Below are 13,912 nucleotides of genomic sequence, written 5' to 3'. Positions count from 1 at the left end.
TGATTTTGAGGGTGCGGTTGATAAGGTTGTTGTTGTTGTTGTTGTTGTCTCGGTTGATAGTCCCGTTGATTGGCCATGTAGTTTACTTCGTCAAAACCGGGAGGTGGACAAAATCCGGTGTCATGTTCACCTTTACACAGTTCACAACAAGCTATTTGTTTAGCTTTTGACGGTTCTCTTAACTCTTTGATTTGTTGCGTTAAGAGTTCCACTTGTTGTGAGATGAGCTTGTTTTGGGCAAGGATGGCATCGTTCGTCCTTAGCTCAAGCACTCCCGACTTCTTCAAAGAGTTTCCTCGACTTTGACTCTGAAGATCATTTAAAGCCATTCGATTTATGATGTTTGTGGCTTCTTCGGCACTTTTTGACAATAAAGAGCCACCCGAGGTAGCATCCAACAACGTTTTGCAGTTTGGTTGAAGTCCATTTTTGAAGATATGGATTTGAGTCAATTCATCAAATCCATGCCCTTTACATTTCCGAAGCATGGACTTGAATCTTTCCCACGCTTCATTTAAAGATTCACTAGTTCCTTGTGAAAACACCGAGATGGCCGTCTTGGATTCCATGAACCGGTTATGGGAGAAGAATCTTTCGATGAACTTTTCTTCTAACACGTTCCAGTCTGTCATGACGGCTGGTGTTTGGTCTAAGTACCAATCTTTTGCTTTGCCGAGCAAAGCGTGGGGAAATAATCTTCTGAATAACGGGAGCTCCTGAGCCTGATCCACTCCGGCCGCCAATGCTATCTCATAAAATTTTTTGAGAAAAGCAAATGGGTCTTCATGGTCCATTCCGGTGAATGGACTTCCATATAATAAATTGAGAGTTCCCGTTTTCATCTCAGCTTGCCTTCCCGTGTGGTTGGCAAACTGAGCGGTGTTTCTTGGACTGTTTATGCATGGAGTAGAAATAGGTGGTGGTGGTGGCTCCATGTTAGGTATGAATGGTAGTGGATTTGTGGTAGAAGAACTTTCTCCTTGCTCTTGACGTTGTCTAGCCTGTTGCCTCCTACGTCTCGTTTTGCTATTAAGCCTCCTTGCGGTTCTCTCGATCTCAGGATCAAAAAGAAGTTCGTCCACAGGGATGTGCCCTCGCATAAAACGTAAGCTGCACACTAAACCAAACAAATTACAAGCACAAGTTAAAAATTCAAAAGCTAAAAATTAAGCAACCATTGCGATGCTCGCAATATCAATTTACAATCCCCGGCAACGGCGCCATTTTGTTAGTTGTAATTTTAAGTGTCGGGTTTTTGTTATCGTATCCACATGGATTGTAAGATATCACCGCCGTTCGATGGTTGTATTAATCTTAGCTTAAGTAACACAGGGGGTTTTAGTTGGTTGTCACGTTATCTTGCATAAAAAGGTAATAAATTGCGGTAAAAGTTTTGGTTTGAATAAATGAGAAATATTGCCAAAGTTAGGGTTCGATGATCACTTTGCATGTATTTGTTCGGTCAACAATCTTATAAACTCCTTTAGATGATAAATCATTCCACAAAGTCCTCCCAATATGTTTCTCTCGAACACACATTGTGAGTTTTCCCATTTTGATCCATTGTTTCTCTCGAACACAATCTATCAAAATGACAACTTTTTGGTTCAACCTTATGGTGAACAAAATCATTCATTACTATCTCTAGCTAACAAACAAGATTGGATGAAAACCTAGGTCAAGAGTTGGTAAACATCTCTCGATCATAAACCAACACAAAGAGTTTTAAATAGAAACAAAGTTTTCATCATATATTCACCATTAAAGAGTTTACACATGAAGATCCTTACATTTACACACAAAGCTAGTAATCACCTACATCTAACCTTGACAAATGGATGACTTAGCTACTCATTTTCATGGTAGCTTGGTCGGCAAGTTTCGGAAGAAGGTTGATCAACATCCAAGGCGGATAATCGAGATTGGATGGGAATCCACCTTCTTTTTGTAGAAGATGGTTACAAGATGAAGAGAAATGAAATCTAGGGCATAAAAGATCCTAAGAACAATGCTGGAAAATATCTCTAAGAAAGTACAAAAGTGGAAAAATTAGGTAAAACTAAGGTATGGCTTCAAAAAGTGGCACTTGCTACTTATAGAGCTGTACTGGGCTGTCATGCTCGCTAGGCGAGCAGAATGGCTCGCCTAGCGAGGGTCTAATTGAGGCACATGAGGCACCTGCGCCCAGAGAAACAGCCTATCTCAGACTGTCATGTTCGCCTAGCGAACAAACCTTCGCCTAGCGAAGGACACGCTTCAACCTTCGCCCCAGCGAGGTTGAGAGGTTTTGCTACTGGAATGCTCGCTGGGAACTCGCTGGAGCCTCGTCTAGCGAGTGAGTGCTGGCTGCGCTTTTCACCAAGTCTGGAAGCGTTCGCTACAACGTTCGCTGGAAGCTCGCCTAGCGAGTTTGGTCATGTTTGCCACTGTAAAATCCTGGAGCATTTCGCTGGACCCTCGCTAGACGCTCGCCTAGCGAGTGCTTCGCCACAGACCTCGCCTAGCGAGCAAGCTGATGAATGCTTATTTTATTTGGTCCCTTTGCCAAATTCTTTGTGTCTTCACTTCTTATTATTTCATGCCTAATTCCTGCATAATAACACACAAATCAAAGGGACCAAGATAGATTATCATTGTATTGCATTTCATCTGAAACAAAGGTGGTTTCGACATTTTAGCAAGGAAATGGAGTGAAAGATACCCTTAATTGATAGCTCAAATAAGCACTTTTGGGTATCTAACAATATCTCAAACTCTAATGATTAATGAACACTTCAAACATCGACTATATAACTAGTGCCTCCATATCTTCAGCACAAACACTACAACTGCCCACTCCAAATCACAGATAGGATAATTCCTCACATGAATCTTTAATTATCCCGAAGCATAATAGACAACCCTTCACCTTCGTCAAACTCAGGTTCACGCTCTAGAGGAAAGTGACATATATCTTCAGGAAAAACATCAAGAATCACACACCATTAGTACTTCACTAGCCGTCACATTTGTTATCCATTCTCCGAGAAGAAAACATCAACAATACCTAATCGTTCTCCCTTAAAGACATCTTAACTTTACTAGCTGATAGGAATCTCAAATACACATCCACTTCAGTTTCGAAAAACTCACACAACTTTAATATCGCTCAAACCCTTGCAATCAACAACTTACTACACCAACTCTTCACAGCTGCAACAACACAGAGAAACAAACACTTCTCTCACACTTGTTTCAATCCTGCTCCTGCTAAAAAATGGTAAATGAAATAAGTGAGTAACGACCATGTTTCACACACATGACGCATACTAAGAAACAAACAACATTATAAAAACCTGGCCGGATGGACCGACCTGCTCTAATACCACTATGTAACACCCTCAAACTCCATACTTTATTTTTATAGAAAATTCACACATACGATGTTACTTCACCGAAACACTGATACATAAACATGCAACTTCAATAATCTGCAGCAAAAAATAAAAGAAAAACATAACATAGGTTTGAATTAAACATCACTGAAAACTCCATGAAAATGATTTACAACTCAATACATAAGAACATAAGTGCCCCGTTCCCCGATGTTACAAAATCAGAGCATTATTCAACTAATAGAAAAATAATAAATTCTAAGAGGGTATCAAAGTCGCCTCAACGTCATCACGAGCTATCACTTTTGATTACCTGTATAAACATTGCACAGAGTCATCCAACAAACAAAGAAGGGGTGAGAATACACTTACAAATAATAACGGTGAAATTTAGAAGCAGGATGATAATAAGAACACATCATTAATACAAAACACAAACACAATCACATTTACAAGCACAAGTATCATTCATAATATATGCAATGCTATTACGCACCAACTCCTTCACCTATATGCATATGGTACCAAGTTTTTATGGATATTAGAGATATGTTACTGATTTCTTTCCACGGTCTCTGGTTCCTCACCTAAACCAACGAGCCCACCAAATGGATATGATACCCACCTCTGGTCCCTCACCTGAACCAACGATCCCACCAATGGATCTGGGGCCACCAAATCGACCGAAGTCCCACCTAATTCCAAAGTATATGTATGCATGAAAGTGTGAATAAACAAACATACATCTCACCAAAAGAAATCATATGTCACCAAAAGGTATTCATAATTTACTCACCAAATAATGGTCCCACATTCAAACCACGCATTGCCAATGAAAGGCCACCAAAATTGTTTCATCAGACTAATATTCACCAAATGAAGTATGAATAATCAAAAAAATTATTTATAGAATCTATTCACCAAAAAGTGGTTCTAAAATACCAATCATCCATTGCCAAACACCATCCACTAAATCACCACATCAAGACGTTTTATTTCAAAACATTTTCACCATTATTACACCCAAATTATACAAATTCTACCAATTATTGTAAAGTATTACATTTTCAAATGAAAAACTCTATAAGCTCTTAAATATTTTAGTTTATTTTTAAAGGAGTTTAATATGATTTAAATCCTGATTCTTTGAAAAGAGTATTATCTATATGAAATCCTGAATTTTCTAAAAAACTATTATTCACTCGACAACACTATTCTCCCGAAAAATACTATTCACCCGAAAACACTATTCACCCAAAAACAGTATTCACCCCAAAACACTATTCACCTGAAATCACTATTCACCCGAAATCAATATTCACCCGAAATCCAGATTTTCTAGAAAAAGTATTCTAAAGTGTTTGAAATTGTTGTATTGACAAATTTTCACGAGTGATAATTCTATTGAACACTATTGGGTGTATTAACACTCTAATATGACAAGAAAATCACTTAAATTAGTCAAATAACTCTAGATGACAAATATCTCCAAGTTAACTCTAACATATTATAATTAATAATATTAAATTATTATTATTATAAAACAAATTAAATTGAGACATAATGTTACTCTAATCATTATTCAAGTCACATGGTGTCGCTTCTATGACACTTATAATAAACCCTACAATATTTAAATTAAATCATACATATTGATAATGATCATTATTATAAGGAATTATGAAAATAAATTTCATCTTATTTTAATTGAATCCACTTCAATTGTAATTAAATATATTTTAATAAAACAAAAACATATAATTTTGATTATATCATCCTTTAAAGTATCAATATGTCTAAAATCATATTCGAATTTAAATAGAACCAAAAACTCAAGTAAAAAGGGCACAATCATCTATGAATCACATAACAACGTGATAATCAAAAATAGGATTCAAATAACAATAAGAAAGGAGAAATGAGATTTATCCCAAATCTCATACGATCATAATAGCAAACATAGAAAAACATACAAAATAATCATTGATAACAATTATACGGTGACAAATATGGGATTTATCCAAAATCCCACGTAACATCAAACACAAAAGAAGCAGACAAATAGGATCGACGATAGCCAAATGGGATTTATCGCAAATCCCATTTGATTGTAACAGAAAAATACAGAGAAACTAAAATAAAAATCTAACCAAAGATGGTGTTAATGGGAGGGTAAAGGAACCCTCACCATCCTACTGCCTAATAGTCACATTAAGTAATTCTCCCCTTACCTGATAAAATTGTTTTTCTTCCAAAACTTTACGAATTCCTCTTTTCCTTCCTAATAGATCCCCACTGTTCCAAAATAAGCAGCTACTTTGGTAAAAATAAATAAATTATTTCTTCCCTCCCTATTCACGTACTTTAACCGCCTATAATAACATATTTTCCGTATTCTCAAACTAACTTAAAAACTTTTTAATAAAAACACAATTGTAATAAAAATACTCAATTACTATTCCAATTTATTATCCCATTTTAATGGTAAAATATAATATTTATTATAATAAATTCCAATATTAATTACCCAAAATAAATAATAATTTATTTAAATAAACATTATTATTAAATGAATAATTTACTAATATAATTCTAATTAAATAAAATAATAAATATAACGTTAACCAAAGTCATCCAATATTTTTGTGTTACCCTCGTTTCTAAATATTTCGTTAAAATATATAGTCTCAATTTCTAACATAAAAATATATTTTTCTATTAATTATTAATAAAATAAATCCAATTAAATTATTATCCCAAAAATATATTATTCTTATCATAACACTTAATTTCTATAATTATTCTAATTAATTAAATATATTTGTTAAATAAATACTTAATAAAAATCTCTAATATTATAAGTTATTTATAATAATTAGAATTACTCCAGTTTTTAGTAAATAATTTATAATCATCTAATTATTTTTAATAACTTAAATAGATCCAAAAACAACTATATTTGCACCAAATAATTGGGACACCCTATTTCTATTAAATAATTATTTCAATTAAATAAATATTTCCTTATAATAGTAATAATGCATTATTTTTAAAATTTTAATTATTCTGATAACTATTAAAAAAATTATTTAATGATTACTAATAATCTAAATTTTATTTTCTCTGCTCTCAACCTCAATATTTCCCGTAATTATTAAATTACTAAAATACCCTAAAATCTCCCAAAACATCAAAATAGCTCGAATACTGCAGAATAATTTAAATACAAAAATATCAAACACATCGACACTTTAATAATTAAATAAAACTATTTATTTAAATTTCGGGTGTTACAACTCTCTCCCACTTAAAAAGATTTTCGTCCTTAAAAATCGCTTGACACAACAGTTTCAGATAAACTCTACTATCCAGCTTTCCAACTCACCCACCATGCAACTTCCTTGCTCCAAAGAAAGAATAGTCCCCCTAGTCTGACAATATTTCTATGAATAATAGACAAAGCTCAACTTAATTTAGTCCTCAACTCTTCCTACAAGCTCTCTCAGAATTTGGACGTAAATCTCAAACCTCTATCATAAATAATACTCGACGGAATACCATGCAATTTCACCATCCCACTGATATAGATTTCTGTTATCTTTAGAAATAGAAACTTGATCTTAATCGGGATAAACTTAATCAGTCTATAACCACCCAAATCGCATCATTTCCCTTAGGAGTACTTGACAACCCTATAAAAAATTCCATCAAGATATTATCCTACTTCCATTCAAGAATATCCAACGGTTTCATTAGTCTACACGTTTTCTGATGCTTATTCTTCGATTGCTGGTAAGTCAAACAAGCATAAACAAACTACACAATGTATCTCTTCGTTCCTGGCTACCCAAAACATCTTCTTAAGATCTTGGTACATTTTAGTAGCCCTAAGATAGACACTTAAAATTCTTCTGTGACTTTCCTCTAAAATCATTCTCTCAAGCTCCAGCACATCAGATATATAAACTTTATTTCAAAACCTCAAGATCCCATTCTTAACAATTTTAAAGTCCTCAACTTCACTTTAGTTAACTTATACCAAACGATTTAATAAACCAACATATAACTTATGTCTCTCTCTCTTTATATATATATAATCTCTTTAAGAAGACCATTTAGTCAGCTCCAACATACTCAATCTCACACTATTAGTAGTCATCTCACACACTAGCTCAAGTCTCTTAATTAATCAATCAAATCCAACTATCCAACCATCAATGCTAACCTGTGCAAGGATTTCTAACTCAAAATATATGCTACAACCTTTGTTTTACCAAGATGGTAATTCAAATTAACATCATAGTCCTTCAAAAATTCTAACCATGTCAGATATTAAAAACTCCCATGATTACAGAACACTTCGAACCTCGACCATATAACTAGTGCCTCCATATCTTCAGCACAAACACTACAAATTCCCACTCCAAATCACAAGTAGGATAATTCGTCACATGAATCTTTAATTGTCCCGAAGCATAATAGAAAACCCTTCACCTTCGTCAAACTCAGGTTCACGCTCTAGAGGAGAGTCACATATATCTTTAGGAAAAACATCAGGAATCACACACCATTGGTACTTCACTTGCCGTCACATTTGACACAACTTTAATATCACCCGAACCCTTGCAATCAACAGCTTACTACACCAACTCTTCACACCTACAGTAACACAGAGAAACAAACTTTTCTCCCCCGCTTGTTTCAATCCCACTCATGCTAAAAAGCGGTAAATGAAACAAGTAAGTATCGACCGTGTTTCACACACATGACGCATACTAAGAAATAAACAACATTACAAAAACTTGACATGATGGACCGACCTCCTCTGATACCACTATGTAACATCCTAAAACCCCATACTTTATTTTTATAGAAAACTCACACGTAGGATGTTACTTCACCGAAACAAACACTGATACATAAACATGCAACTTCAATAATCCGCAACGAAAAATAACAGAAAAACATAAGATACGTCTGAATTAAACATCACTGAAAACTCCATGAAAACTATTTACAACTCAATACATAAGAACATAAGCACCACGTTCCCCGATGTTATAGAATCAGAGCATTATTCTATTAACAAAAAAATAAAAAAATTTATGAGAGCCTCAAAGCCATCTCACAGTCATCACAGGCTATCACTCTTGATTACTTGTACAAACATTGCATAAAGCCATCCAACAAACAAAGAAGGGGTGAGAATACACTTACAAATAATAATGGTGATATTTAGAAGCAGAATGATAATAAGAACACGTCATTAATACAAAACACAAACACAATCATATTTACAAGTACAAGTATCATTCATAATATATGCAATGCTACTACGCACCAACCTCTTCACCTACATGCATCTGGTACCAAGTTTCTATGTATATCAAAGATATGTTACTGATTTATTTCCATGGTCTCTGGTACCTCATCTAAACCAACGATCCCACCAAATGGATCTAAGACCCGCCTCTAGTCCCTCAACTGAACCAACGATCCCACCAATGGATCTAAGGCCACCAAATAGACCGAAGTCCCACCTAACTCCAAAATATATGTATGCATGAAAGTGTGAATAAACAAGCATACATCTCACCAAAAGGTGTTCATAATTTATTCACCAAATAATGGTCCCACATTCGAACCATACATTGCCAATGAAAGGCCACCAAAATAGTGTCATCAGACTAATATTCACCAAAAGAAGTATGAATCACCCAAAATTTATTTATAGAATCTATTCACCAAAAAGTGATTCCAAAATACCAATCATCCATTGCCAAACATCATCCACTAAATCACCCCATCAAGACGTTTTATTTCAAAACATTTTCACCATTATTACACCAAAATTATACAAATTCTACCCACTATTATAAAGTATTACATTTTTAAATGAAAAACTTTATAAACTCTTAAATAGTTTATTTTATTTTCAAAGATGTTTAATATGATTTAGATCCTGATTCTTTGAAAAGAGTATTATCCACCTGAAATCCTGAATTTTCCAAAAAAGTACTATTCACTCGACATCACTATTCTCCCGAAAACACTATTCACCTAAAATTAATATTCATCCGAAATCCCGATTTTCCAAAAAAAGTACTCTAAAGTGTTTGAAATTGCTCTATTGACAATTTTTCACGAGTGATAATTCTATTGAACACTATTGGCTTTATTGACAATCTAATATGATAAGAAAATCATGTCAAATAACTCTAGATGACAAATTTCTCCAAATTAAGTCTAAAGTATTATAATTAATAATATTAAATTATTATTATTATTATAAAACAAATTAAATTGAGACATAGTGTTACTCTAACCATTATTCAAGTCAGATGGTGTCGCTGCTACGACACTTATAGTAAACACTACAATATTTAAATTGAATCATTCATATTGATAATGATCATTATTATAAGGAATTACGAAAATAAATTCCATCTTATTTTAATTGAATCCACTTCAATTGTAATTAAATATATTTTAATAAAACAAAAACATATAATTTTGATTATATCATCATATAAAATATCAATATGTCTAAATCATATTCGAATTTAAATAGAACTCAAATATCAAGTAAAGAGGGCACAATCATATATCAATCATATAACAACACGACAATCAAAAATAGGATTCAAATAATAACAATATAGGAGAAGAAAAATCAATTCAAAAGAATTTAGGCCAAATGAGATTTATCCCAAATCTCATACGATCATAACAGCAAACACATAAAATATACAATAATCATCGATAACAATTATACGATAACAATCATAGATCATAACGGTGACAAATATGGAATTTATCCAAAATCCCACATAACATCAAAGAAACACAAAAAAAAAAGCAGACAAATACGATCGAAGATAGCCAAATAGGATTTATCCCAAATCCCATTTGATCTTAACAGAAAAATATAGAGAAACTAATATAAAAATCTAACCAAAGATGGCGTTGATGGGAGAGTAAAGGATCCCTCACCATCCTACTTCCTAATAGTCACATTAAGTAATTTTCCCCTTACCTCATAAAATTGCTTCTCTTCCAAAACTTTAAGAATTCCTGTTCCCAAACTAAGCAACCACTTTTATAAAATTATTTTTTTTTGTTTTCTTTCTGCCCTCCCTATTCACGTACCTTAACTACCTATAACAACATACTATCCATATTCTCAAACTAACTTAAATTTTTTTTAATAAAAACATAATATTAATAAAAACACTTCATTAGTATCCCAATTTATTATCCCATTTTAAAGTAAAACATAATATTATTACAATAAATTCCAATATTAATTACCATAATAAATAATAATTTATTTAAATAAATATTATTATTAAATGAATAATTAACTAAAATAATTCTAATAAAATAAAATAATAAATATAACGTTAGCTAGAGTCATCCAATATTTTTGTGTTACCCTCATTTCTAGTTGTGATTCAACGAGCTTGTATGGAAACATGCTATTTTTTATTGGGATTGTGATATCATCACCTAGAAAATGTGTATAATCCCATGATGGTTGGGATATAGCCACATGGAGATCATTGAGACTAATCGCATATTCGGGAATAACCCATATTCGTGCTTTTCTTGGGTTTGAGACTTATGTAAAGTAGTAACCAAGAAAGACAAATTTTTGAAATGGATTACTGTAACTTCGTGAAGCATATTACATGCAATGGGGTTCTGGACTCTATTGACAATATCTATTGGATGATTAATCCATCTACTGGATGTTTGGTATCCATTGATCATATCTGGTGGAAAGAACATAATGCATTCCTGTTAGTGGAGGTCTGGTTCCGATTCATCATATCTGTTGGGGAGTGTGACAAACACAGTGGTGGTCTAGATTCCATTGACAATATCTGGTGGATGGTGAAATCCATGCAGTGGATGTATGTTATCTATTAACCATATCTGGTAGATAATGTAGTTTGTGTCGTGGAAGTATGGTATTTCCATCGACCATATCTGATGGATGAGTTAGTAGATCTTTGTGATTGGTCTTAGGATAATCACCCTTGTGTTACAAATGCTTAAGTCTATGTTCTATTGTGTAAGTGTACACAAATAAGATAAGGTTAACTGACATAAGTTAAGAATTGATAAGAGATCCCTGTAGAGCCTAGTGGACCCATAAGATAGGGGAACGCACTGAGATTATCATCTCACCCCATTATTATTATTATTGTTTTTCAAATGGTTCTTTGCAGGTTAAAGGTAAGGACAAGCTTGTGTGATGATGTTTCAAAGACTTTGATTATCGTTAGCTTCCGTTATGGATTATGTGCAAATATGGATATTGTACAAAGATCTTAGTTTTTGTTTAGATACCCTTGTATATCATGTGCCATAACTATATACTATTCTTTTTGGACGTGTAGATATAATGACGTCGTTAGGCACTTGTGTTGTATCAGTACCAATTAACATTGCGTATATTATATTTTCTAGATGTATATTATACAAGTGTTATAATTGGTAGCAAAGCATGGTTGATTCTCGACCTAGCCTTGAAGCACCATAAGTAATTCAAATCATGCCTCATATGTGTGTATTACCAACATGATTCTCAATGTTGTGATGTATAGTATTAGGTATGATCAAATTAATCCTATATGCATAATAATTAGAATTATGGTTGAGTGATCACAAAGAAGTGGAAGGCCTACAGGCACTCCTACCCAAGGTGAGGAATCATGCCAGGAGTTTGGAAGTCAGGAGGGCCGATTGACTCAGTTAATGCCTCAGTAACAATAGTTTCAATTTCAAATGCAGTAGCAACAACAAGAATTCATGGTACAAATGATGCAAGATATGAAAAGTTAAGCGCAACCTCAACCCACCCCACAAGATGTTGTAAGAAGAAGTTTTCAAGAGTTCTACCAGATGAACCCTCCCGAATTTCAGGGTAGTCTTGACCCCGTTTAGCTCATGATTGGTTTTTTGAGATGGAAAGAGTATTTCAAGTGGTACCGTGTATCAAAGAAGATAAAGTGTCTTTTTCCTCACATATAACGAATGGCCCAACAACTAGGTGGCAGGTTAATGCAGTGAACTGCATGGTGACTCTAGGAATTGTGAAGGATTGGAAGTAATTCCTAGATAATTATTTCCCAAACAACTTAAGATCCCAGAAGGAGCTCAAGTTTCAGCAACTTCGTCGGGGAGATATGTCTATGATAGAGTATGCAAAGAAGTTTGAAGACATGGATGCCTACTCCAGGAAAGTTTCCTATGCAGCTGACTATAGGTGGAAGATATACCAGTTTATGTTCGATCTTTAAGCAGAGATTGAGCATAGTGTATCCCATAGGAAGTTCGACACTTCTATAGAGATTTTAAGGAAATGTTATATTGCCAAGAACAATTTGAAGAAGATTTAGACCGAAAGAGAGGAAGCCAGACAACTTTAGAAGAATTCTAGTAGGGTGGTCCAACATTTGAAACCAAAGGGATCGCTATTCAATGGAAAGCAAATGCAAAGTACAAGATCACTATCATCCCAGACATGTACTAGTTGTCATAAGCTACATTCTAGAAGATGTAAAGGCATCCTGGAAATGTTATCTTTGTCAGGATAAAGGTCATGTAGCAAAGGATTGTCCTAATCTAAAGACACCACGAGTATCATATGGAACTAATGCTTGAGCACCTGAAATGCATATATGCATGTTTAGGTAATTTTGTATTGCTTGTGTTGCGGAGTATCACCCTTCTTTTATTAGATTTCTAATTCCTTATTTTGAATTTCTGAATGAGTGGTAAAAACAACAAGCTTAGTTTTGGAACAAAGTGTGTGTCGTAGAAAAGACTACCTCACGTGGACTCATAAGTGGGTGGCTAAGAGTTATCATTTGTGATACGTCTAGATATGTAACCTCTATATGATGAAATGTAAAATGAATGGGAAGTTCGAAAGGGGATCCAAGTCGGTAAGTTCCTTAGAATGTCAAGGTTCATCTTGAATGCATATTACTTGGTTGTCAAGAGTATGAGTGGTTTATTGAAATTACTTTTGTTGTTTATCTTCCTAAATAGAGTTTGGGTTGTATGATTGTGGAGCATGACATTCACATCTTGTTGGAGCTAAGTAAATTTTGAATCTTAGTTTTATATGTCATTTTAATGTATAACTTTGATAAAAGAGTTGGAAGAGTAATACTGGTCGGATTGATATAATTGATCTTGAATTTTTCATGGGTATATTGCATAGTCAATCGTCGGTAGACACGTCGAGGATTGTAGACACTTAGGGAACCAACCTATGTGAATTGTACTTAGTGTGAGTAAGTCTTGGGCGTATCACTATTATGACAAATGAGAACCATAAGGAGTGAAGTTGGAAGATATTTGTCGGGTGGTTATCTCGAGGAGATCGGTTCATTATCTTGCTAATGTGTCAATACAGTATAAATTGATAGTCATATTATGACATTTGGATATTTCACTCAGATACACGGCCTCGAAGGTGGACCCCTATGAGAGTGGTACTTGATGTATACAACGTTACCATA

The sequence above is a fragment of the Lathyrus oleraceus genome, chromosome 1 (assembly GCF_024323335.1).
Source record: "Lathyrus oleraceus cultivar Zhongwan6 chromosome 1, CAAS_Psat_ZW6_1.0, whole genome shotgun sequence".
NCBI classification, from domain to species: Eukaryota; Viridiplantae; Streptophyta; class Magnoliopsida; order Fabales; family Fabaceae; genus Lathyrus; species Lathyrus oleraceus.
This window is presented reverse-complemented; position numbering follows the sequence as displayed.